Source organism: Panthera pardus, unplaced genomic scaffold (assembly GCF_024362965.1).
Source record: "Panthera pardus isolate Hobbes unplaced genomic scaffold, ASM2436296v1 HiC_scaffold_2, whole genome shotgun sequence".
Lineage (NCBI taxonomy): Eukaryota > Metazoa > Chordata > Mammalia > Carnivora > Felidae > Panthera > Panthera pardus.
In genome coordinates, this window is record NW_026526765.1 from 80369088 (window position 1) to 80393207 (window position 24120).

General features: G+C 38.0%; 1 protein-coding gene across 1 annotated transcript in view; it reads left to right on the forward strand.

Moving 5' to 3' along the window:
• ERAP1 (endoplasmic reticulum aminopeptidase 1) overlaps window positions 1-24120 on the forward strand; it is a 128054-nt gene that overhangs the window by 25530 nt on the left and 78404 nt on the right. The window contains exon 2 of the mRNA XM_019428844.2: window positions 5192-5269. The gene's annotated coding sequence lies outside the window, so the exon portion shown is untranslated. The remainder of the gene's footprint in view (window positions 1-5191; window positions 5270-24120) is intronic.

Below are 24120 nucleotides of genomic sequence, written 5' to 3' on the forward strand. Positions count from 1 at the left end.
GCTGGGTCATGCACTTACTTCAGTCCGTTGCTCAGTTTCTGTTCCCTCAGTTTGTAAGATGGGGATAATTAAAGTACCTCCCCTGAAGGGTTGTAGCTAGGATCAAGTGTGATGGGGCCTGGCATATAATAAGTGTTCAACATGTATGAGTCATTTCTATTAATGATAGTGACCATGTTAGTAGCAGGGTAAGAGGGAACATTGCCAAACCTGATTAAGGCTTTTGGAAACATTTTCCAGTATCTTTGGAGCTGCTTATGGACTTTAAGGATATCACCATGAATTTTTTAAATGAGAATCAGCAAGCATTAGTCAAAAGCCACTTAGATTTTTGCCTAATGTGCATTCAGATCCATTGGGGATACTACTCTCCAGAAATTCTTCCTATGAGAGTTCTTTGTTTTGCCTGAGTGTTAGTTGCAGATTGCCTTGCTGAAGTGTTCATGTGTTTGTTATCTTGTGACATCAAGATGTCAGCAAAGAAAACTCACACTGATGCCACCCACTTTTGGATGCTGCAGGAGATAATTAAGACTGGTAGGTCTCATGGTCCTGGGCCCTTTCTCATACCTGTTTTGCTGTGAAATGATTAGGTGCATTATTTATAGAATTTGTTAAAGGATTTTTGACAGTTCAAATAATTTTTAGGAGAGCTGTAGAAATAGATTTATAAACTTTGGGGAGGACAACACCTACAATTTAACCACAGTATCACATCAGCTTCATGACCTTACAATGATTGCTCTGTTCCATAAATAGGCAACTATCTCTGTCTACACTATTAAAAAAAAAAAAAAGTCTACATGAAGTCTGGTTACCTGTCCTGCTCACTTCTGAATCAAAGTCCTATATTAGTGCATTACATTAGCACAGCAACCTAGCTGTAATGGAGGCTGGGAATTTGAGTCTGTCTTCTTTGGGGCAGTGAGGCTGAAAATGTGAGATAATTATTACAAAGACAATAAATAGCCACCAAATGACACAGGTCCCATAGACTCTTCCACCTGCCCCTATTATTCCACCTCTCCCCTTTAGTCTACTTCTCTGGTTTCCATACATGGAAGCCTTCCATGAACTGACTTTTACTGGAGGAATCTCCCTTGATGCCCTAGACTAGAGTGGTTTGCCATATAGTAATGTCATCAGGGTGGGGACTGTGTCTGTTTTGCTCAGTGCGGTAGTCTCAGTATCTAACGTAATGTGCGTGGCACTCAGTAGTTACTCAATAAGTTGGTTGAGTGACTATGTATCTGTTTCTTCTCTTCTGTAGATCCACCCTAATACCACTGCAACTACCAATTCAGTGTTACATTATAATTAGGACATATGAAATGTTGTCATATTTATAGATAATATATATTTTGGAGCTGTTATATATCTCAATATGATGGTAAATCACACACATGGAATGCCATTCTTTGTCAAGGTACTGAACTGCTCAGGGCAGGCAATATGTTGGTCATGCTTTTACACCATTTGGACTTTATTTCAAAGTTCACGTGTGAAAACCCTCTCAAACAATAACACAGCCCTCTTAACCTCACTGACTTTATGAGGCTGAGATCATTAGGTCAGAGTCAAAGAAACCAGCAAAAAAAAAATTGAAAATATCAAAAATACCACCAATAATACCACTTATATTTATTAGGTTTGCTTTATAGTTGAGAAATCACTTTTATATATATTATGCCATTGATCCTCAGAACAATTCCGTGCATAAATCAGGACATGTGTTATTTCATTTTGCAGACGGGAAGATTAAAGCTCAATGAGGTTAAGTGACTTAATGGTGACTACTGGAAAGATCATGGTGGGGATCTAGCCTTCCAGCTCTGTGTAGGGCATTTGCCATGTTGCCATGTAGCCAGAGTGACATTGAGACATAGGATGTGTCCATTCTCAAAAGATATGAGTAGGGAACACTGTACCCACAGAGGAGAAGATCCCTTTTGATTCAGCCAATTTAGTATCCCAGAACAAACAGTATGGAAGCTTGAGGCAGCAGTCTATCCAACTGAACTGTTCCCTGGACTCAACATGCACTTGCAGAAGAGCATCTTGTTGGAATGTGAAGCTGGAGAGTGGCCCACTGGTGTGCTCATGCTCTGTGTCTCTGAGGAGCTTTTAGCCCATGTGGAACAGAGTCTGAGTACAGCCTACAAGGGACAGGAAGAATGCTCCTGTGTGGCCCACAGATCCGATTCAGCAAACATCTGATGTCTAATAAGCCAGGTCCTGTGTTAATCACTGCAGGGGAAAGAGATGACTAAAACATGTCTGCTGCCCATGGTGCACGTTTGTGTGGATGAGGGCAGCAGGTATGGCACTGGTCTAACATGGGTTTCACCTTTATCACTGGTTTTATTTTTTAACGTTTATGTATTTATTTTGAGAGAGAGAGTGAGCAGGGGAGGGGCAGAGAAAGAGGGAGAGAGAGACTATCCGAGCAGGGTCCATACTCCAGCCTGACTGGAACCACGAGATCATGACCTGAGCCGAAATCAAGAGTTGGACGCTTAACGGAATGAGTCACCTAGGTGCCCTCACCTTTTTCATTTGTAAGTGTAGCAGCTAGTAATGTATTTTGAAGGAGCAACCTTCAGAGAGGCTTCTTAGAATTCTTTTATGATGGATTCTGTTTGATTTCTGTGTGCCTATGAACCAAGGACAAAGGGAAGTTTTAAGATGATGAGAGTATCGCTTCTCAGCCTTTTGGCTAAGATCAAGTGTAAGATGATGTGGGCATATTGCTGGCATTCCAAGTTGGCATTCTTTGTTTTCTCACTTTGATTTCCTTGCTTATCTTCTTTCTGTTCTGGGCATGAAATATTAGCTATATCGAACATTTACTTATATACCATGATTAAATTAGGAGATTCTCCGGGCTTTTTTAAGGCAGCACATCTAATAGGTAAAATGCTGGCATGGGGGAAAATTTTCATGCAGTATAAACCTAGTTAACTCTGTCACTGAAGGCAAATACTGTCACCCAAATTTAAGCTTCAGAGATATCTGAGAAACACTCAATATTCTTTGGCATAAATCTACAAGTCAAATGACTGTCATTGATCATCAAGTTATTAGTTCAAGTTTATTAGGTGCAATTAAGCAAAGAAAAGATTTACAATTGCACAAGTGGCTCAATGTTTGTTGTAAAAAAATGATTAGATGCCACTTATCTCCCAATGTGGCATAACAGCAAAAACATGTTAGTAGAATCTAGACTTCAGTCTCTTTTCCCTTCCAACCTGCTGTTCCTTGCTCTTGCTCTCTGATTCCTACCCCCATCCTTGCCATCAGACCCATATTTAATACATTGTGGGTACCTAATCTTGACTCAATGCTTTGGACATGAATTTTGTTTTTTCCCTCTGGCCCCACTTATTTTCTTTCATCCTCCCTATTCTGCTCCCTAGGGACCGGCCATCTAGGCCGGGACATGAATTACGTGTATTCAGTCAGCATTAAAATGAAGTGAGTATAAAACATGTTTTCTCAATCATATGTGGCTTTTAAATTTAAGGTTATTTTGTAATGACGGCAAATGATACTGTATTATTGCTGTGATTCTACCTCTCATTCAAAAGCAAGGGCATAGAGTATGCAGTCCCAATTATATAATCCCTAGAGCCAGCCTACCTGGCTTTGCAAATCACATCTAAATTCCTTGACTATGTAACTTTGGGAAAGTCACTTAATTTCTCTGTGCTGTTTTCTCATCTGTAAAATAGGAATGATGGGGATAAAACTGTTTTTCAGGGTTGCATTAGAAGTATTTCCCATTGGGCCACCTGAGTGGCTCAGTCAATTGAGTGTCTGACTTCAGCTCAGGTCATGATCTCATGGCTCATGGGTTCGAGCCCCACATCAGGCTCCATGCTGGCAATGTGGAGGCTGCTTGGGATTCTCTTTCTCTCTCCCTCTCTCTCTCAAAAATAAATTAATTAATTAAGTAAATAAATGCAATAATAAAAGATAAACATTTTAAATCAGTATTACCTATTTTTTATTGACATATAATTAACACTCAATGTTACATTAGTTTCAGGTGTACTGCATGGTGATTCCACACGTCTGTATATTATGCTGTGCTCACCACAAGTGTAGCTAGCATCAATCACCATATGACATTATTACAGGAAGTATTCCTATTTTTATTACGCTTGTCGTTGCAACTCATTACACTAAAATTTACTGAGAGTTTTTTATGTGCCAGGCACTGTGCTAGATGTCGAGGATAAAATGATCACAAGATGCAGTTTCTTCTCTCAAAGTACTCACTTCTAGCCAGGGAAACGGTCAAACAAAACGATGACAATACACAAAGTGATAAATTTACCAGGAGTAAGACAGGATGCTTTGAGACCACATGGGAGGCTAACCTCCTGGAATTTGCATGGGAGAAACTCGGGAGACCAGGATGGTGGTCTAGAGACTTGTGGATCCAGGGAGATTATATGGAAGTATTTCAACATTTTAATGACTGGAACAACTATAATGTGTATACCTGTTAACTATCAGGCCTATGACCTAGAAAACTACTGAGTTCTCCCATTCTTGAACCCAGCTCTGCACTTCGTGGTGGTAACAGATGTGCAGGGACAGAAAGGCAGATAGATAGTCCACATGTGATATGTTGGGTTTATACTTGAGAAGGAAAACACATATCCATCAACCCACGTGTGCACATATGTGCATAGGTGTGTTTGCACTAATTATCAGAGAACTGAAAATTACCTTCTTCTGCATCTTTTTATTCCTTTCTATTCCTATAAGGACAAGAAGGGAATGTCTTGGGCCTCAAATTCACTGGACTACAAAAACAGATCTAAGTGTGGCTCAAGCAGTTGAGTAAGGGATAGAGAGGTAGAAATGATCTAAGGGCAGCCAAAGTTTGGTTGCAATATTCTTAGACTGGAGGTGAACCAAGGTTTAAAAAATGTCATCATACCTTTTTTTTTTTTTTTTTTTGAACAGAGTGTGTGGTTGCTGTGAGTTATGTCCTTACCCTGAAATCAGAAGTTGCTGTGCAATTCACTAGGGAAGCCCCACCAGGGGCATTGATCTGGTCATACCCATTTGGGTTGACTTTTCCTCCAAAGCCTTCTTGATACACTATTGTTTCAAGAGTGAGAGATGCAAGGTATGCTGTGAAAGTATTTTGACATAATTACTGTTTATATTCTTGCAGTTCCACTTCATTGGATATTTATTCAACTTCCCTCATCATTGACTGAAAGTATTTTTCTACAGGCAAGAAGGAATAATGGTGAGTACCATCATTATTACATTTGTTATCATAATCGTGATGATGCAAACATATAGTCTCTTCTCCTCCAGTGTGTTTTTCTTTAATACTAATTTACACGTATGTGTTAAAAGGTAAACCAAGGCATATTAAACATTTTAAGCATTTATTTGAGCAACACTCAATCTGAATCAGGCAGCATCAAACTGCAAGTAGTCAGGAATGTTCCATTGACAGAATCTAGAGGAAACACTTTTAGAGAGAAGAGGTGGAAGCAAAGCAAGAAAATTATTTGGCTATATAGCTTATGCAGTTACATTATTTGGGAAAGTGTAATTGGCTTGTGATTGGGTTGTGATTGATTTGTCCTTACATTTGTGATCGGCTTGTCATTGGTCATTAGGATTGTCCTTAGGTTTCCATTTCTTAACCTTGAGGCATTTACAGGTTTAGGTTTGGGATTGCCTACATAGGCTGCTAAGGTATTAGAATCACCTCAGTCTAATGGCCTCCTGGTTTAATTAATTTCACATACATGATATACGAATTGGAGAATGAGGTCAGTGTATTGGGGAAGTTGTGTGTAAGTTGTGTGAAGTCCACTCTTGGATTGTATTTTAAATTTTGGTCAAACTGATTTCTGTGGAAGTGCCTGTCTTCAGGGACATGTATTTCAAAAGAGGAAGTAAGCATGACTCCAGGGTAAAAGGTCACAAAGGTTGGAACGACTGAGATTCTTTGGCAAATGCCCATGGAAATTTACCCATTCTAGTATAACTTCTTATTAGGATTTTAATTAGTTCTGTTTAGGGCATTGATTTCAAACTTTCATTGGTTTTGAGTATTCTGCTGTTAATGCTATTTTTCCCTACAGACCCTGTTATTTTTAGTGTACAATTTTTGCAAAATGCAAAGTTGTTCAGGAACACATAATGGTGTTATTATTGTAAATGCCTCTATTTGTCGCTTGAACATAAAAGATGAAAATAAAAACCAAGAGTTCACAGTTTTGGGGTTTTTTTTACAACATTGGTCATTGATTTGAGTGCATAAATCTGCTTAATCCAATTTGTTTATAGATCCAAGTAAACAATAGATCCACTGTTTACATCTTTCAGTGTCAATTGAATTAAAAACATAGCACTAATTTGTGTCAATGACTACAATATTTATTGATATTTGCTACCTTCTAGATGGTCACTATGCTAAATGTGTTGCATGATCATCTCATTTGTTCCCACAACAGATTTAGGAGGTTGATACTATTACTCCCGTTTTATAGATGAGAAAAGAAACTTTTAAGAAAATTAAGTAAGTAGGGGCGTCTGGGTGGCTCAGTTGGTTAAGTGTCCCACTTCTGCTCAGGTCATGATCTCGTGGTTTGTGAGTTTAAGCCCTGCACCAGGCTCTGTGCTGACAGCTCAGAGCCTGGAACCTGCTTTGGATTCTGTGTCTCCCTCTCTCTCTGCCCTTCCCCTGCTCATGCTTTGTCTGTCTCTCAATAATAAATAAATGTTAATTTTTTTTAAAGAAAAGTAAGTAGCTCAGGTAACACAGCTGTATGTGTGTGTATTCAAGACTGCTCAGGAACAAGAGAGCAGGATTATTGAACTCAAGATAGGGTAAAAATGGCAGTGACTACAGATTTTCTCCAACGAGGTAATGTCCTTCAAAAACCCATCCTTTACTGTTCTGTTTGTTTGTTTGTTTTTTGTTTTGTTTTCTGAGAGAGTGTGCAAGTGAGGAGAGGGGCACAGGAAAAGAGACTCTGAACCCCATCGGGAGGTGTGGGGCTCAATCCCACGACTCTGGGATCATGACCTGAGCTGAAATCAAGAGTCAGACACTCAACTCCTCAACCAACTGAGCCACCCAGTTGCCCCTATTGTTCTTTTTTAAGTGAATACTTCCTCTCTTTGGGCACAAATGCAATTCCTACCACTATTAAGAGTCTGCACCACTTTGCTTACCTTTCTAAGGTACAGGAAAATTATCTTTTCTTAGTCCTTTTAAGTACTTTGAGGTTGATTGGACTACAAATTTGAAACACTATTTCCTGTTACCTTAGGCACTCTGCTCACAAAACAAATGTTGAAACCCTGAGTGGGGAAAACAATCTTCCCAAAGCCACATTTCACTGTGAGTTCCAAATTTACATCTGTCACTGGCCTGTGTGGGAAAGGAAATTTGCCTTAACAGGTTTGTTCCCTAGTTTACAGTGTGAATGAATACAACTCAGATTGTCCAATCCCTTGATGGAAGAAAATGGGTCCACTGGGCTAAACTGAGTTGATAACAGTTGCCCTTCTTACCTAAAGGGTGCCTTTATATCTTCCAGTTCTTGACATTTGCCTATCTGTACACACTTCTAACTAGAGATAAGAATACAAAGCATTGGTACTGACTTTTGGAATAATTTTTCTAAACTTAATAGTGTACATATTCTCAATATGTGTGAGGTTAAAGCAATTGTAGCCTTTCTGTGTTAGATGACATCATTAGATTTACCTGCAGCTTTCCAATCTATTTCTGCTACAATCTAGATTCTGTTCTCCCCTACCTTCTGTCCACAGATTGTTTCAAACCAGAAAGAGAGCAAACAATATCTCCCCTGGAATCATTGGCACCAGTCCTGACTTTAGAGAATACAGCTTGGCCCTTCCTTCCTCAGTATCTTCTAGACTTGAAGACTGATTTGCTCTTCTTTGTGTTAGCAGCTTTCTGGCCTCAATCCTTTATCTGCTTAACTCTTTATTTGTTGAATGAATGAACAAGTGCACATACTACCAGCTCAGTCCAGTCTCCCAACTCTGCCCATAAAGTGAATCAAGGGGCATTATTTTTAGCCACGTAAGAGAAATGTTTTAATAAAATATTTCTAGACAATCAAATTTAAAGTAATCTAACATCTACTACATATTATTCTGTCTTATTGTGAGTACAGTGCATTCATATTTCAAGGTAGATGAATCATAAGATAATTTAAAGCAGTTTAGCCATGAAAATCCCTGCAGCATGTGAAGAACTAAGATTAAATTTAAGGCAATAATAATTCCTTGTCAGAAGAAAATGAATATATTCATCAAGGTACTTATTTGAAAAGTAATTGAGTTACCGTTTCTATTCACATTACCATCTGAACATTGTAAAACTAAATTTAAAACTATGGGATTGTAATATCGTTTTTTGAAAAATCTATTTTAATTGTCAGACTTGAATATAAGACTCTGCATCTAAAATAAGTTATTTTTCCAAAAGTAGGAGAGCACTAAATTATATTTATGGGAACATAATATCATTTTTTGGTTGTTAAATAGAGTTCCTATAACTTGTCATAAAATTTTAACTAGAAAATTCTAAGAATGAGGTTTTTTTCAATATTTACTTCAAAACAAATTTGAAAACATACGTTTCTTGAGCCACAAATCTAGATATGCAAAAATTGTATTTTTTGTCTATATGTGATTTGAACTGACTGAACTATCTTGAGACCCAAATCCACCCAATTTAGAAATTCAGGAGTCAGATCATGGTTTTCCTAGCGAATTCTGGGATTGTGTCTTTCTCATTCAGGGTTTTTATTTTCTACTTGGAGGTCAGGGATGAGCCTTATGGTTCACACAGATCGGGAAGGTTAGAGATAGCAGTCTTGTCTTCAGTCAGCATTCATCCTTACTGTCACTCCCTTTTCATAACAATAATGTTGTTCATCTACATTATCTGTGTCAGACATGATGCTCCTGAGTATATAAGGCCAGAAAAATGTACTGACCCTCTCTTTGTTGTAGTAAATCAGGGAATCTAAGAGCCTTGATCCATGGTAATAGAAGTGGGAATCTGGAAAAAAGTCAAGTGAAGGATTCCCCCAGAGAGAACGCACTGTTGGATGCATGAAATGAACAAATGAATGAATAATGAATGAACAAACAAATGCGTAAATAAGTGAATGTTTTCATTGAGGCCTAGGAGGCTGTTTGCTCCTCTTTTCACATAATACAACCACTCTAAGTTGATTGCTTTTTCTCTTCTCTGCTGTCAGAGGACTTGCTGCTTGCCTTCTGTACCACGATTATTATCTGTGCTGTCCTTGCGATTGGTCTCCTTTACACTTCCTGTTTTTTTCTTCTTTGGTATTTCCTCTGGCTCTTGTCCTCTTTCCTGTGTCTCAGCTTTCCTGAGAAAAGGTTAATGCTTCATTGCCATTTTCAGCGAGAGCAATCAAGCACTGCTGGCCCCAGCATACGATGCACTGTTGTGTTCTTTGGCTCCTCTGCTGCTTCCGTGCTAGAGAGGCCTGTCATTGTAACTGCTCCCATTCCAGGGCTGGAGAGGAGGCTTGCCAGAAAACAGATATTGTACTTATTGTCCTAGATTGAAAACATAAAGTGAAATCAGAATCTGGGTGTAGGTCTGCTTCATCATGCCTGTAGATTGCATGGACAAAAACCCACAGGACCTAGGCTGAAAAAAGAAAGAAACCAAAGAAAAGCAGCATCAAAAAAATGTTTGACATTATCGATCAATCAAGCAGTCCAGTTTAACTGTGGTGGTAGACCATGCCAACACTGCTCTGTGTCCCGAGTATACAGAGGGCTCTAGACTTTTGTTTTTCCTTGGTGTTTTGTTTATAATCTAATTCACTTGTAGATTCTGGTATCCCTGCTCATTCTTTATCAGTAAAAGGAGACACACCATGTAAGTCACCATGCAGTCTGATGAAGTTCACCCACTTCTCAAATTCGTGCTTCAACAGAGACAGAATTATTGCTTAGAAAATTACTTTCAGATAATCAAATCTCAAAGTCATGCCTTCAGTTAGAGAAAAGTTTAATTACTATAAAGCGTTAATTAAATATAGACCATAACTTAATTATCACAGGCTTTTAATTACCTGAAAGCCTTTCTTATCAGAAATAATTTTCATGGATGCTGTTTATATATTAAAATAGATATTTTTGAGGAAGTAGGAAGCGAAAGAAACTGAACATGCCAAAATGTTTTCTGACACCCTCAGCTGTATTATCAGGTCTGTGATTCTAAAGCAGCGTTCTACAAAGTGGGCACCATAGGATACTAATGTGTGGTGCTGGGGTGGGGGCAGGTGGACCATGGGGAGGTTTCTATGGACTAATAGGTTAGGAAAGCAGTGGGAGAGTTGAGGAGTTTAATTTATTATTTTTATTTCGTACAAGCTTTAGTAACAGACCCTTTAGTAGCATGCAATATATGCAATAATACAATATAAATCTCCAAGAGAAAGAAATACATGCAGCATTTCCTGGTTTTATTTCAACAGAATGGTAGAAGATCTATGTCCTGGTGTTCTATGGAGCACGTTTTGGTATATCTACACTGTAAATTAATAAAAGTAATTACCAGGATGCATATAAATATGGTGTTTACATATAAAGGACATATCAAAGTTAAAAATTGACAACAGAAGCATGTCATAAAGAGCTATGACTGGAGCAAGTGTGCTTGGTACAATTTCACAGAATTCATTTGTACATGTATCAGTCTTGCCAGTGTTAGTAGGTTGCTAAATAAATACGTGACATTGAAGTATACATTCCGCAGAAAATCAGATGAGTTATTTTGAAAATCAGCAAGACTTAATGGAAATCAATCTTATTTAGTTGCTTATTATTGTTCAATCAAGTGAAGATTTATTTCAATAGATTGAGGGAACTTCTATTTCAGTGTTATAATATATAGTAATCACAAAATTAAGCTTAAAGCATTCATAGGAGCCTTTGCTCCAAATTCAAGTTCTTTATTACAATATGAAGGTATCATCAGGAAAAGTTTTTCATAAGCAATATTTTAGCATCCATTTATTTCTCTCAACTCTTGTTACTTACAAATATTAGTAAGCTTTCAGATTATCTTTGTCTAGCACATTTTTAAAAAAGATTTATTTCATGTCGACTTAACTTTTTTTAAAAAAAATTTAATGTTTTTGTTTATTTTTGAGAGACAGAGAGAGACAGAGCATGAGTGGGGAGGGGCAGAGAGAGAGGGAGACACAGAATCCGAAGGAGGCTTCAGGCTCTGAGCTGTCAGCACAGAGCCTAATGCAAGACTAGAACTCATGAACCGCAAGATCATGACCTGAGCTGAAGTCGGACGCTTAACCGACTGAGTCACCCAGGCACCCCTTGACTTAACTTTTACATGGCATTTTCCTGGACAGTCATCATGCCATTTCAATGACCATCTGATTATGGCATGCAAATAGGACCTTAAATTCATCATTTGTTCCATTTTTAAACTTATTTACATCAGCAGAAGCAGTCTCCAAGTCAACTAATTCTTTTACCATGCTTCTCTATTTCTGAATTCTGAATTTTGATTCATTTTCTGATTGTCTGGATAGGGGAGAAGATGCAGGGGGTTGGGAAAGAGAACAAAATATAAAACTGTCATCCATGACTTTACTACTCACTGTGTGATCCCGGACTTGCAGCAGCAGCAACAGCATCTCTTGGGAGTTTGTTAGAAATGAAGAAATTCATGCCCATCCCAGACCTACTGAATCAGAATCTTCATATTAACAAGATGCCTAGGAAATTCATATGCATATTAAAGTTTAAGAACTGGTAGAGGACATCAGTTCTCAAACTGGGCAGTATATTGCAATCACCTTGGGAGTTTAAAAAGGTACTGATGTCTAGCTTCCTGTGGAAATTCTGATTCAGTTGGTATAGAGTCTGGCCTCAGTATCAATTTTTTTTTTAAATTTTAATTCCAGTATAATTAACATAGTGTTTTGTTGGTTTCGGGTGTACAATATAGTGATTCAACAATTCTATACATTACTTAGTGCTCATCAAGATAAGTGTACTCTTAATTCCCTTCATCTGTTTCACCTTGCCCATCTCCCCTCTGGCAACCATCAGTTCATTCTCTATAATTAAAAGTCTGTTTTTTGGTTTGTCTCTTTTTTCCTTGGTCCTTTGTTTTTTAAACTCCACATATGAGTGAAATCACATTTGGCTTTTCCTGACTGGCTTATTGCTCTTAGCATTATACCCTCTAGTTGTTACAAATGGCAAGATTTTATTCTTTTTTATGATTGAGTAATAGTCGTGTGTGTGTGTGTGTGTGTGTGTGTGTGTGTGTGTGTGTGTGTGTGTTTACCACATCTTTACCATTTTTCTGTTGATGGACCTTGGGTTGCTTCCACAATTTGGCAATTGTAAATAATGCTGCCACAAATACGGGGGTGAATACATCTTTTCAAATTAGTGTTTTTGTATTCTTGCATAAATACCCGATAGTGGGATTAACAGATCATATGGTAATTCCATTTCTAATTTTTTGAGAAATTTCTGGACTCGTTTCCAAGGTGCTACACCAGTTTGCATTCCTACCAACAGTGCAAGAGGGTTCCTTTTTCTCCATATCCTTGCCAACACTTGTTGTTTCTTGTGTTTTTTATTTTAGCCATTCTGTCAGGTGTGAGGTGATCTCTTATTGTAGTTTTTGTTTGTGTTTCCCTAATAACGAGTGATCTTGAGCACCTTTTCATATGTCTCTTGACCATCTGGATGTCTTCAGAGAAATGTCTGCTAATGTCTTCTATTTTTTTTAAGTTTATTTATTTATTTTGAGAGAGACAGAGACTGTGCAAGTGGGGAGGGGCAGTGTGTGTGTGTGTGTGTGTGTGTGTGTGTGTGTGTGTGTGTGAGAGAGAGAGAGAGAGAGAGAGAGAGAGAGAGAGAGAGAGAGAGAGAGAGAATCCCAAGCAGATTCCGTGCTGCCAGCACAGAGCCCCATGCAGTGCTCAAACCCATAAAACCATGAGAGCATGACCTGAGCCAAAACTAAGAGTCAGATGCTCAACTGACTGAGGTACCCAGGCGTCCATGTCTTCTGTCCATTTTTAAATTGGATCATTTGTTTTTGGGGATGGAGTTGTATAAGTTCTTTATATATTTTAAAAACTAACCCTTTATCAGATATATCATTTGCAAATATCTACTCCCATTTCGTAGGTTGCCTTTTAGTTTTCTTAAGTGTTTCCTTCCCTGTGCAGAAGTTTTTTATTTTGATGAAGTCCCAAAGTTTATTTTTGCTTTTGTTTCCCTTGCCTTAGATGACGTATCTAGTATCTAGTAAGAAGTTGCTGCAGCCAGTGTCAAAGAGGTTACTGTCTGTTTTCTGCTTTAGGATTTTAATGGTTCCAGGTCTAACAATTAGGGTCTTAATCCATTTTGAGTTTATTTCTGTGTATGGTATAACAAAGTGGTCCAGTTTCATTCTTTTGTATGTAGCTGTCCGGTTTTCCCAAAACCATTTGCTGAAGAGACTATCTTTTCCCCATTGCATATTTTTTTTTCCTCCTTTGTCAAAGATTAATTGACCATATAATCATGGGTTTATTTTTGGGCTTTCTATTCTTTTCTAAAGATCTATATGTCTATTTTTGTACCGGTACCGTATTATTTTGATTACTATAGAGTTGTAGTATATCTTGTAATCTGGGATTGTAAGACCGTCAGTTTTTATCTTTTCAAGATTTCTTTGGCTATTCAGAGTCTTTTGTGTTTCCATACAAATTTTAGAATTATTTGGTCTAGTTCTGTGAAAAAATGTTGTTGGCATTTTGATAGGGATTGCGTCCAATTTGTAGAGTACTTGGGAGTAGTATGGACATTTTAACAATATTTGTTCCTCTAATCCATGAGCGTCGAATTTCTTTCCAATTGTTTGTGTCATCTTCAATTTCTTTCACCAGTGTTTTATAATTTTCAGAGTACAGGTCTTTCACCTCCTTGATTAAATTTATTCCTGAGTATTTTATTATTTTTGGTGCAATTGTAAATGGGACTGTTTTCTTAATTTCTCTTTTTCCTACTTCATTCTTAGTGTATAGGAATGCAATGATTTCTGCACATTGATTTTGTATCCTACAACCTTCCTAAATTCATTTATCAGTTCTGGTAATTTTTGGTAGAGTTTTTGGGTTTTATATATGTAGTATTATGTCATCTGCAAATAGTGAAAGTTTTACTTCTTCCTCACTAATTTGGATGCCTTTATTTTTGTGTGTGTGTTGTCTGTTGTTGTGGCTAGGACTTCTAGTACTCTGTTGAATAAAACTGATGAGAGTGTGAATCTTTGTCTTTTTCCTGATCCTAGAGGGAAAGCTTTCAGTTTTTCACCATTGAGTATGTTGAGTATGTTGAGTATTATGTTAACTGTGGGTTTTTCATATCTGATTTTTTTTAAGTAGGCTTCATACCCAGTATGGAGCCCAATGTGGGGCCCAAACTCACAACCCTGAGACTAAAACCCAAGCCAAGATCAAGAGTTGGATACTCAAATGACTGAGCTACCCATGTACCCCCATATATGACCTTTGTTGAAGTATGTTCCCTCTAAACCTACTTTGTTGAGCATTTTTATCATAAATAGTTATTGTACTTTGTCAAATTATTTTTCTGCATCTATTGATGCGACCATACTGTTTTTATCCTTTCTTTTGTTGATGTGATGTATCACATTGATTGATTTGCAAACATTCAATTTTGCATGCAAACAATAAACCCCACTTGTTTGTAGTGAATCATTTTTTTAATGTATTGTTATATTCAGTTGGCTAATATTTTGTTGAAGGTTTTTACACTTATGTTCATCTAAGATATTGGCCTGTAGTTCTCTTTTTTGGTAGTGTCTTTATCTGGTTTTGGTTTGGGGTAATGTTGGCCTCATAGAATAAATTTGGAAGCTTTCCTTCCTCTTCTATTTTTTGGAATAGTTTGAGAAGAATAGGCATGAACTCTTCCTTAAATTTTTTTTGATGTTTATTTATTTTTTGAAAGAGAGACAGACAGACAGACTGTGAGCAGGGAAGGGACAGAGAGAGAGGGAGACACAGAATCCGAAGCAAACTCCAGGATCTGAGCTGTCAGCATGAGAGTGATGTGGGGCTTGACCTCATGTACTATGAAATCATGACCTGAGCTGAAATTGGAAGCTTAACTGACTGAACCACCCAGGCACCCCTGAACTCTTCTTTAAATGTTTGGTCGAATTCACCTGTGAAGCCATCTGGATCTGGACTTATGTGTGTTGGGAGTTTTTTGATTACTGATTTAATTTTGTTAGGGGTAATCAGTCTGTTAAAATTTTCTATTTCCTTCTGATTCAGTTTTGGTAGGTTATATGTTTCCAGGAATTTATCTATTCTAGGTTGTCCAATTTATTGGCATATATTTTTCATAATATTCTCTTATAATTGTTTTTCTGTGGTATTTGTTGTTATTTCTCCTCTTTCATTTGTGATTTTGTTTGAATCCTCTTTTTTTTTTTAAATTTTTTAACGTTTATTTATTTTTGAGACAGAGAGAGACACAGCATGAACGGGGGAGGGGCAGAGAGAGAGGGAGACACAGAATTGGAAGCAGGCTCCAGGCTCCAAGCCATCAGCCCAGAGCCTGACGCGGGGCTCGAACTCACGGACCGCGAGATCGTGACCTGAGTTGAAGTCGGACGCTTAACCGACTGAGCCACCCAGGTGCCCCCCTTTTTTTTTTTTTTAATGAATGTGGCTAGAGGTTTATCAGTTTTGTTGATCTTTTCAAAGAACTAGCTCCTGGCTTCATTGATCTGTTCTGCTGTTTTGTTTGTTTGTTGGGTCGGTTGGTTTTGTTTTTAGTTTCTATATCATTTATTTCTGTTCTAACCTTAATTATATCCTTGTTTTTGCTGTTATGGGTTTTGTTTGTTCTTTTTCTAGCTCCTTTAGGTGTAAGGTTAGGTTGTTTATTTGAGATTTTTCTTGCTTCTTGAAGTAGGCCTGTATTGCCATAAACTCCCTCTTAGAATAGCTTTTGCTGCATGCCAAAAATTTTAAAAAAAATTAATGTTTATTTATTTTTGAGAGAGAGAGAGACAGACAGAGCGTGAGTGGGGGAGGGGCAGAGAGAAAGAGACACACACACACACACACACACAGAGAATCTGAATCAGGCTCCAGGCTCTGAGCTGTCAGCACAGAGCCCGATGCAAGGCTTACATGAGGTATGAGATCATGACCTGAGCCGAAGTCAGATGCTTAGCTGACTGAGCCACTCAGGTGCCCCTACATCCCCCAAATTTTAAACCATTGTATTTTCATTTGTCTCCAAGGAGTTTTTTATTTCTTTTTTATTTCTTTATTGATCATTCATTTTTTTTTTTAGTAGCATGTTATTTAACTTCTATACATTTGTGTTCTTTCCAAATTTTTTCTTGTGGTTGATTTCTAGTTCCATGGCATTATGGTCAGAAAACAGGCATGATATTACTTCTATCTTTCTGAATTTGTTGAGACTTATTTTGTGGTCTAATATGTGATCTACTCTGGAGAATGTTCCATGTGCTCCTGAAAATAATGTGTATTTCATTGTTTTAGGATGGAATATTCTGAATACATCTGTTATATCTATCTGGTCCAATGTGTCATTCAAAGCCTCTGTTTCCTTGTTGAATTTCTGTTTGGATTATCTATCCATTGATTTAAGTGAGGTGTTAAAGTCCTCTACAATTATTTATTACTATCTGTTACTTCCTTTATGTTTGTTATTAGCTGCTTTATGTATTTGGTTTCTCTCATGTTGAGTGCATAAATATTTATAATTATTATATCTTCTTGTTGGATTATTCCCTTTATGATTATTATATAGTGTCCTTCTTTGGCTCCTGTTACAGTATGTTTTAAAGTCTATTTTATCCAATATAAGTATTGCTACCTCAGCTTTCATTTCACTTCCATTGGCATGAAAATGCTTTTCCATCCCCTCACTTCCATCTGTGTGTGTCTTTAGGTCTAAAATGTGTCTTTTGTAGACAGCATACAGATGAGTCTTCCTTTTATTTCATTCTGTCACCCTATGTCTTTGATTAAAACATTTAGTCTATGTTCAAAGTAATTTTTGATAGTTATGTTTTATTGCCATTTTGTTACTTGTTTTATGGTTGTTTTTGTAGTTCCTCTCTGTTACTTTCTTCTCTTGCTCTCTTCTCTCACAGTTTAGTGATTATTTGGATTCTTTCTCTTGATTTTTTGCCTATTACTGGTTTTGATTTTCAGTTATTATCAGGTTTATATATATCATCTTATTCATGTAGCAGTCTATGTTAAGTTAATGATCACTTAAGTTTGAACCCCTTCTAAAAGCACTAAATTTTTATCTCTCTCCCCTCCAAGTTTTAGGTATATGGTGTCATATTTTACATTTTTTTATTCAGTGAGTGCTTTAACTGATTTCTTTAGGATACACTTAATTTTATTGCTTTTGTGCTTCCTACTTTTCTTACTCCTTCATATGGTCTTTCTTTTCTACTCAAGGAGTCCCCTTTAACATTTCTTTCCTTATTATTTTTTAATTTTTTCAATGTTTGTTTATTATTGAGAGGAGAGACAGCATGAGTGGGGAGGGGCAGAAAGAGAAGGAGACACGGAATCTGAACCAGGCTGCAGGCTTTAAGCTGTCAGCACAGAGCCTGTTCCAGGACTTGAACCCACAAACTATGAGATCATGACCTCAGCCAAAGTGGAGGCTTAACTGACTGAGCCACCCAGGGGCCCCACTTTTATTATTATTATTTTTTTAACATTTCTTATAAGCTGGTTTAGTGGTGATGAATTCCTTTAACTTTTGTTTGGGAAACTTTTTATCTCTCCTATTCTGAATGCTAGTCTTACTGGATAGAGTATTCTTGGTTGCAGGTTTTTCCTCTTTCGGCACTTTGAATATACCATGCCACTCTCTTCTGGCCTGCAAAGTTTCTGCTGTGAAACTAAGGAAACTTAGTTTCCTTAATCTATTTTCATTTTTTATTTTTCTTTTCTCTCTCTCCTGTTCAGCTCAATTGCTTTCCATTACTTTGTCCTCCAGGTTGCTAATTCATTCTTCTGTTTCCTCTAGTCTACTATTTATTCACTGTAATGGGTTTTTAATTTCAGTTATTGAGTTCTTCATCCTTGATTGGTTGTTTTTATGTTTTCTAACTCTTTGTTAAGTGTTTCACTGAGGTCCACCACTCTTCTCAAGTCCAGTGAGTGTCTTTATGGTCATTATTTTATTTATTTTTTTAAATTTTTAAATGTTTATTTATTTTTGAGAAAAAGAGAGAGAGAGAGAGAGAGAGAGAGAGAGAGAGAGAGAGAGAGAATGAGCAGGGAAGGGGCAGAGAGAAAGGGAGACACAGAATCCAAAGCAGGCTCCAGGCTCTGTGCTGTCACACAGAACCTAATATGGGGCTTGAACCTATGAACCATGAGATCATGACCTGAGCTGAAGTTGGATGCTCAACCTACTGAGCCACCCAGGTGCGCCCCTATAGTCATTACTTTAAATTCTCTATCAAACATATTACTTATCTCTGTTTCATTTAGCTCTATTGCTGTAATTTTGTCCTGTTATTTCATTTGGGATATATTCCTCTGTCTTCTCATTTTGTCTAAGTCTCTGTGTCTGTTTCTATGTGTTAAGAAAGTCAGCTATGTTTCCTGGTCTTAAAAGTCATGGTCTTGTGAAGAAGAGGTCTTGTAGTGCCCTACAGTGCAATATCCCCTGTTTATCAGAAACTGATGTCTCCAATGTGTATTGTGTGTGCCCTACTGTTGTGACTAAAGTGTATTTACCTTTAGTCCAGTCATCTTCAATGGCTCTCTTTGCCTGTTGTGAGCAGTGTTTGGTCCCTGTGTTGTTGTTAGATGGCCAGTTTGGGGCTGCCTGGGGCTGCCTAGGACTTGAGTTTAGTCAAAACTTGAGTTTTAATGCCAAAACTGTAGTAGAACCAAACAGAACACTATTTCTATGTTGTCCCTATGTTCTATGGGTGGGTCCTGCAGTCAGACCAGATGTCAGCCCCCAGCCCACTGCTGGTGCCACTGTCTGACTGGTGTGTGTGGTTATCTTCACTTTGTAGTAGTACTGGCCCTTGTTGGGGCTGCTTGCACACTGCTAGGCTTATGGTACTCCTTTCTATGCATTCCTGCCACAGGCTTGTTAGAGGGGGTGGGTCCATAGGAGAACGTGGTGGCAGGCTGGGTACCTGATGCATCAAGGTCTGCACAGGTTCGCTGTGGGAGGAGACTCACAGCTACACAGGAGAACATCTGCTGAAATTAGGATGGAGAGGGCATTTCCACAGGAGAATGCAGGGGAAGGACATTGCTGTTAGCAGGGGAGGTAGAGAGTGTTCAGCTGCACTCATTTTTGTATATGTAGTCTGGGGGTGGGGGGACAGATGAGAAAAATGGCACCTGCAGCTCTTTTGTTTTTGGGGAAGTATCTCAAAGATCCATGCCTCTGAAGCCAGCATACACTCTGAGATTAGTAAATAAATCTTCCCCAGATGTTTTCCAAACTGTTGCTTCTATGCTATATCTCAGCAGAGATGTTTTTTATGCTATCTCTTTAAGGACAGTTTCCTATTGCCCCTCTAGCTCTCCTGGAGTTGAGCCTACTGGCTTTCAAAGTTTCATGTGTTATGCTCACTGATTTTAAGAACTCGCAAAGTTAGGCCCCTCTGTTTTACAAAGCCACATGTTATGGGGATTGGTCTTCCTAGTGGGGCTCCTCTGTGTCTTGGGTGCCTCTCCCTTCTTTAAGCCTGTGGTGTCTCTCACTCCTGTGGACAGTCCCGTGGGTCACTTTGACTCCTGACTGTGTCTCTGCCCTTCCTACCCTCTTTGATATGGCCTCTTCTCTACAGTTCGCTTTGAAGAGTCTTTTCTGCCAGTTTTTGGGTCATTTTCTGGGTTGTGTACACTGATGTGAGTGTTATCTAGGTGTAGCTGTGTGATGAGGTGAGGCTAGGATCCTCCTATTTCACCACCTTCCCCAGAAGTCTAGGTGTCAGGATATTTAAAAGTGGCCCAGGTCATTTCAATGTGCAGGAAACTTTAAGAACCACTGGTCAAGGACAGCGGAAGGCCAAATAGGTCAGAGCAGTGGATCTCAACCTTTGGTGTATATCACTACCAAATCAAGTAATACAAAGGGTCAGGCTGCTAACGTAGGACAGATCCTGAGCCTTTGTATATGCCTCTTTTCCCAGTTAACAAACACCAATATCTAAGAACCACTGCACCAGGAAAGTATAATGTAATTACAGGGCAGCTTTAAGGACCTCTTTGAAGTTCCTGGAGATCTTCCTTTGGTTCTGTTTTTTATGACCAAATTAGAACATTGATAAAAGCTTCTCTGTAAGCATCTCTGTGACCATTCTACTACCTTTCTGTTTTACATTCTAATATGTATCAAGAATGGATTCTTCCAGGGGTTAATTTATACCCTGATTGTTTGTGAGACTATTATTACCAAGAGCATTTTAAAATATGAGAACTTCAAGGGAAAAAATCAGAAGGTTTTCTTTTCTTTTCTTTTTCTTTTCTTTTCTTTTCTTTTCTTTTCTTTTCTTTTCTTTTCTTTTCTTTTCTTTTCTTTTCTGGTAGAATATCTCCATTGGGAGACTCCTCTCATTTCATTCTAAATATTCAGAAAATTAGAATCATTGTCTTCCCTCCTGAATGAGAAAATCAGAAGATTTTAAATGATGTAGTAACATAATTTCTTTCTCTCTGAACAATATATGAAACTTTTCATGTCCAAATATATTTAGATTCATGGACTCTTACAGCTACAGTGGGTCTTAGGCATGATCTAATGTAATTGTTATTTTCAGTTGAGGAAAAGGAAGACTGGAAGGAGTCAGTGAATACCCAAGGTCACACAGAGAATGTCAGAATATGAGCAACAGTTCTGATCATTTTTATTCTTTTATTTTTATTTTTTTGTTTTATTTTATATTTGAGAGAGACAGAGACAGAGACAGAGAGCAAGCAGGGGAGGGACAGAGAGATGGAGACAGAATCTGAAGCAGGCTCCAGGCTCTGAACTGTTAGCTCAGAGCCCAACGCGGGGCTGGAACTCACGAGCAGTGAGATCATGACCTGAGCCAAAGTTGGATGCTGAACTAACTGAACCACCCAGGTGCCCCAGTTCTGATATATTTTTTTAAAGTTTGAGTACACAAAACTGCCACATCAGCCTGAAGTATGTGGGCTAAGTATTATAAGGATAAATTAGTCAAATAAAAGAACCAAGTTTATAGGTAATATACTTACTGATGTGCATATAATTAATGCTTTGCAACATAATGAAGCCTGAATGGTAAGGAGTTTGAATAAATGACTATACTTAGTGTTACTTCACACTGACATCCTTATTATTCTATTCCCAGTTTAATTCTCTATTCTACGTTAGCAGCATTAGAGCTTCATTTTTTCCCTACTAACATGGATTGTCATAGTCAATATACATGCCATTCTGCAGACAAGTTTATAAACTTTGAGGAATAGAATGCCTTAACACCCCAGCGTATTTGGGAAGAGATTCAGACATAATTGTCTTTACCCTATTTGTTATTTCTGATTTCCCTGCCTCTCTTCCCTACTCCTCAAAGGTATAGTATCTCAGCTTCTTTCGTGAGATTGAAGATGAATACTTGTAAATAAACAACCCTAGCTTCCATAGTGCTTGAGTCAATAGCCCTTTTAAAATGTTTGATAAATTCTCTCTAAAGGAGGTAGACAGTGCCAGAAGCCATGCTGGGCAGAATTCTGAAAATAAGCTCTGTTTTTAGCACTCTCCCATCTTGCACTCCACCTGTGACCCTCTCTTTTAAAAAAAAAAAATTAATGTTTATTAATTTTTGAGAGAGAGAAACAGAGACAGAGACAGAGTGCGAGCTGGGGAGGGTGACCCTCTTAGTGTCTCCCGACAAGCACACAGATTCTGCCTGCTACCAGCTGCTTGCTCAGCCTTCCTTCCCTGGAATCCTTCTACCATGCCTGGCCTGTTTCCTACTTCTCTCAGGAACCAGGACATCTGATAAACCTACTCAAACTGAAGTGTTAATATCCTAAAGAGTGACCCCCATTATTTTAGGGTCTTTTTACTGCATGTAGGAAAGGCTGGTTGTAAATAGCTTAAGCCAAAAAAAAAGTGTTTACTGGAAGGAAGATGAATGAGAGGAATGTCTCCGAGAATTTCAGAGTTGCATCACTTATCTCTGGAAAATTCAGGGAACAGGGTAGGAAGTATATTTGAATCTTATCTGAGGGGCAGACATTAAAATGACAGCTCTATCGATGTGTTGGAGCTGGCTCATCACAACTGGGGAGAACCACTTGTTATATTTTCAGAAGTTTTGCAAACCAAATAGTATTACATTAATAGCTTGAAATTGACCACGATGTTTTAACACCAAGGAAATCATCAAAAGCTGCAAAAAGCATTTCTAGCATATTGTTATTCAGCTCTAACTTTGTTCCAAGATTCAAATTTGAAAGAGAGATTGTTGGAATAACACGGTTGTAGTGTCCATTTCTCACGTATGGCCAGGAATACAGGGTTATAATATACAAACATAGCAAACTTGGTGTATCAATGGTGTCCTCAGAGAAGGGAATTTTTATGAATTGGGCACTCACCCAAGACCTTTCTGCACAGTTACTATCTCTTTCTCAGGTAATATATTTGCATCCCAACCAGGGTTAAGCAATTAGAAAATTAGGAAATGTGACATGGGTTCTTGATGGGAGCAAATTTATGTACCTACCCATGACCATGATGAACACTGTAGCTACTCCTGTGGGTCACAACTGACTGCACATTACAATAACCTGGGACTTTAAAAATAGACCCACGCCTGGGCTGCATCAGAGATTCTGCTTTAACTGAGTATCAGTTGGTTTAAAAGCACCCCAACGAGGTGAGTAGTTAACAATACTGTTTTTGTATGTTTGAAAGTGGCTAAGAGAGTAGATCTTAAAAATTGCTCATCACAAGAAAAAAATTGTAATTATATGTGGTGATGGAGGTTAACTAATCTTATGGTGGTAATCATTTTACAATATGTACATGTATCAAATCATTATGTTATATAACTAATATAATCCAATGTTATAGGTCAATTATATCTCAATTTTTAAAAAAGCACCCTATATAATTCCAGTATGCAACCAGGATTGAGAAAAACTAAGATTATGGGTTAACATCATGAAGGGTCTTACATGAATTCTTAAGTGAAATCTTTACATATTTGTCCCTTGTTGCTAAGTCAGAACTATTATCTATAGACTTTTATACTATAATATATGACAGACTTAAATTTTATATTATGTTACAGACTGTAAAGTGGACTCTGATTCATCATGGAAAAGGAAGAAAGAGTGGTAATAAAGCAGTTGATGTGTCCAGGGTCAGGGACAGCCTTGCTCTCTGGAGAATGAGAATGTAATTTGGGGCTGATAACTGAACCGAGATGGCTCCAATAACTTGGCAGTGATGTGTCAGGCACCCTGTTGGGGTTAATAAGTCAAAGTGAAAAGTTTTGAGACAGATGGTGCAGATTAGGGGGTTTTCATTACTGGAAAGAGAGGAGTTCTTAAGAATGCTTACAAGCAGCATTTACTCATTTATTGATTCCATTCTTTCTTTCGGGCAGCAATTATCTATTGAGCAAGTATTATATGTAAGGTACTGTGCTAAGTCCTGGTAACATAGTACACGGTCTTATTGAATTTCCATTTTAGCAGAGGAGACAAGAAATAAACAAATCATTACAGATTTAAGCATTTACAAGATTTAAGATTTATAAATGTAAATAGTGCTATGAAAGAGAGGCTCAGATTTTCTGAAGCCAAACAATAGGAAGACTTGAGACCTATTCTGGGAAGTCAGGTGAGGTCGGGGGAGACTTCTGGAAGTATATTAGAATATTTGTGGGACTTATTAAAGAACGTTGAAGATAGAGATTGTTTCAGGAAGCTGAAATATCATGTGGCAAGGGCTGTTTTGCTGGAAGGT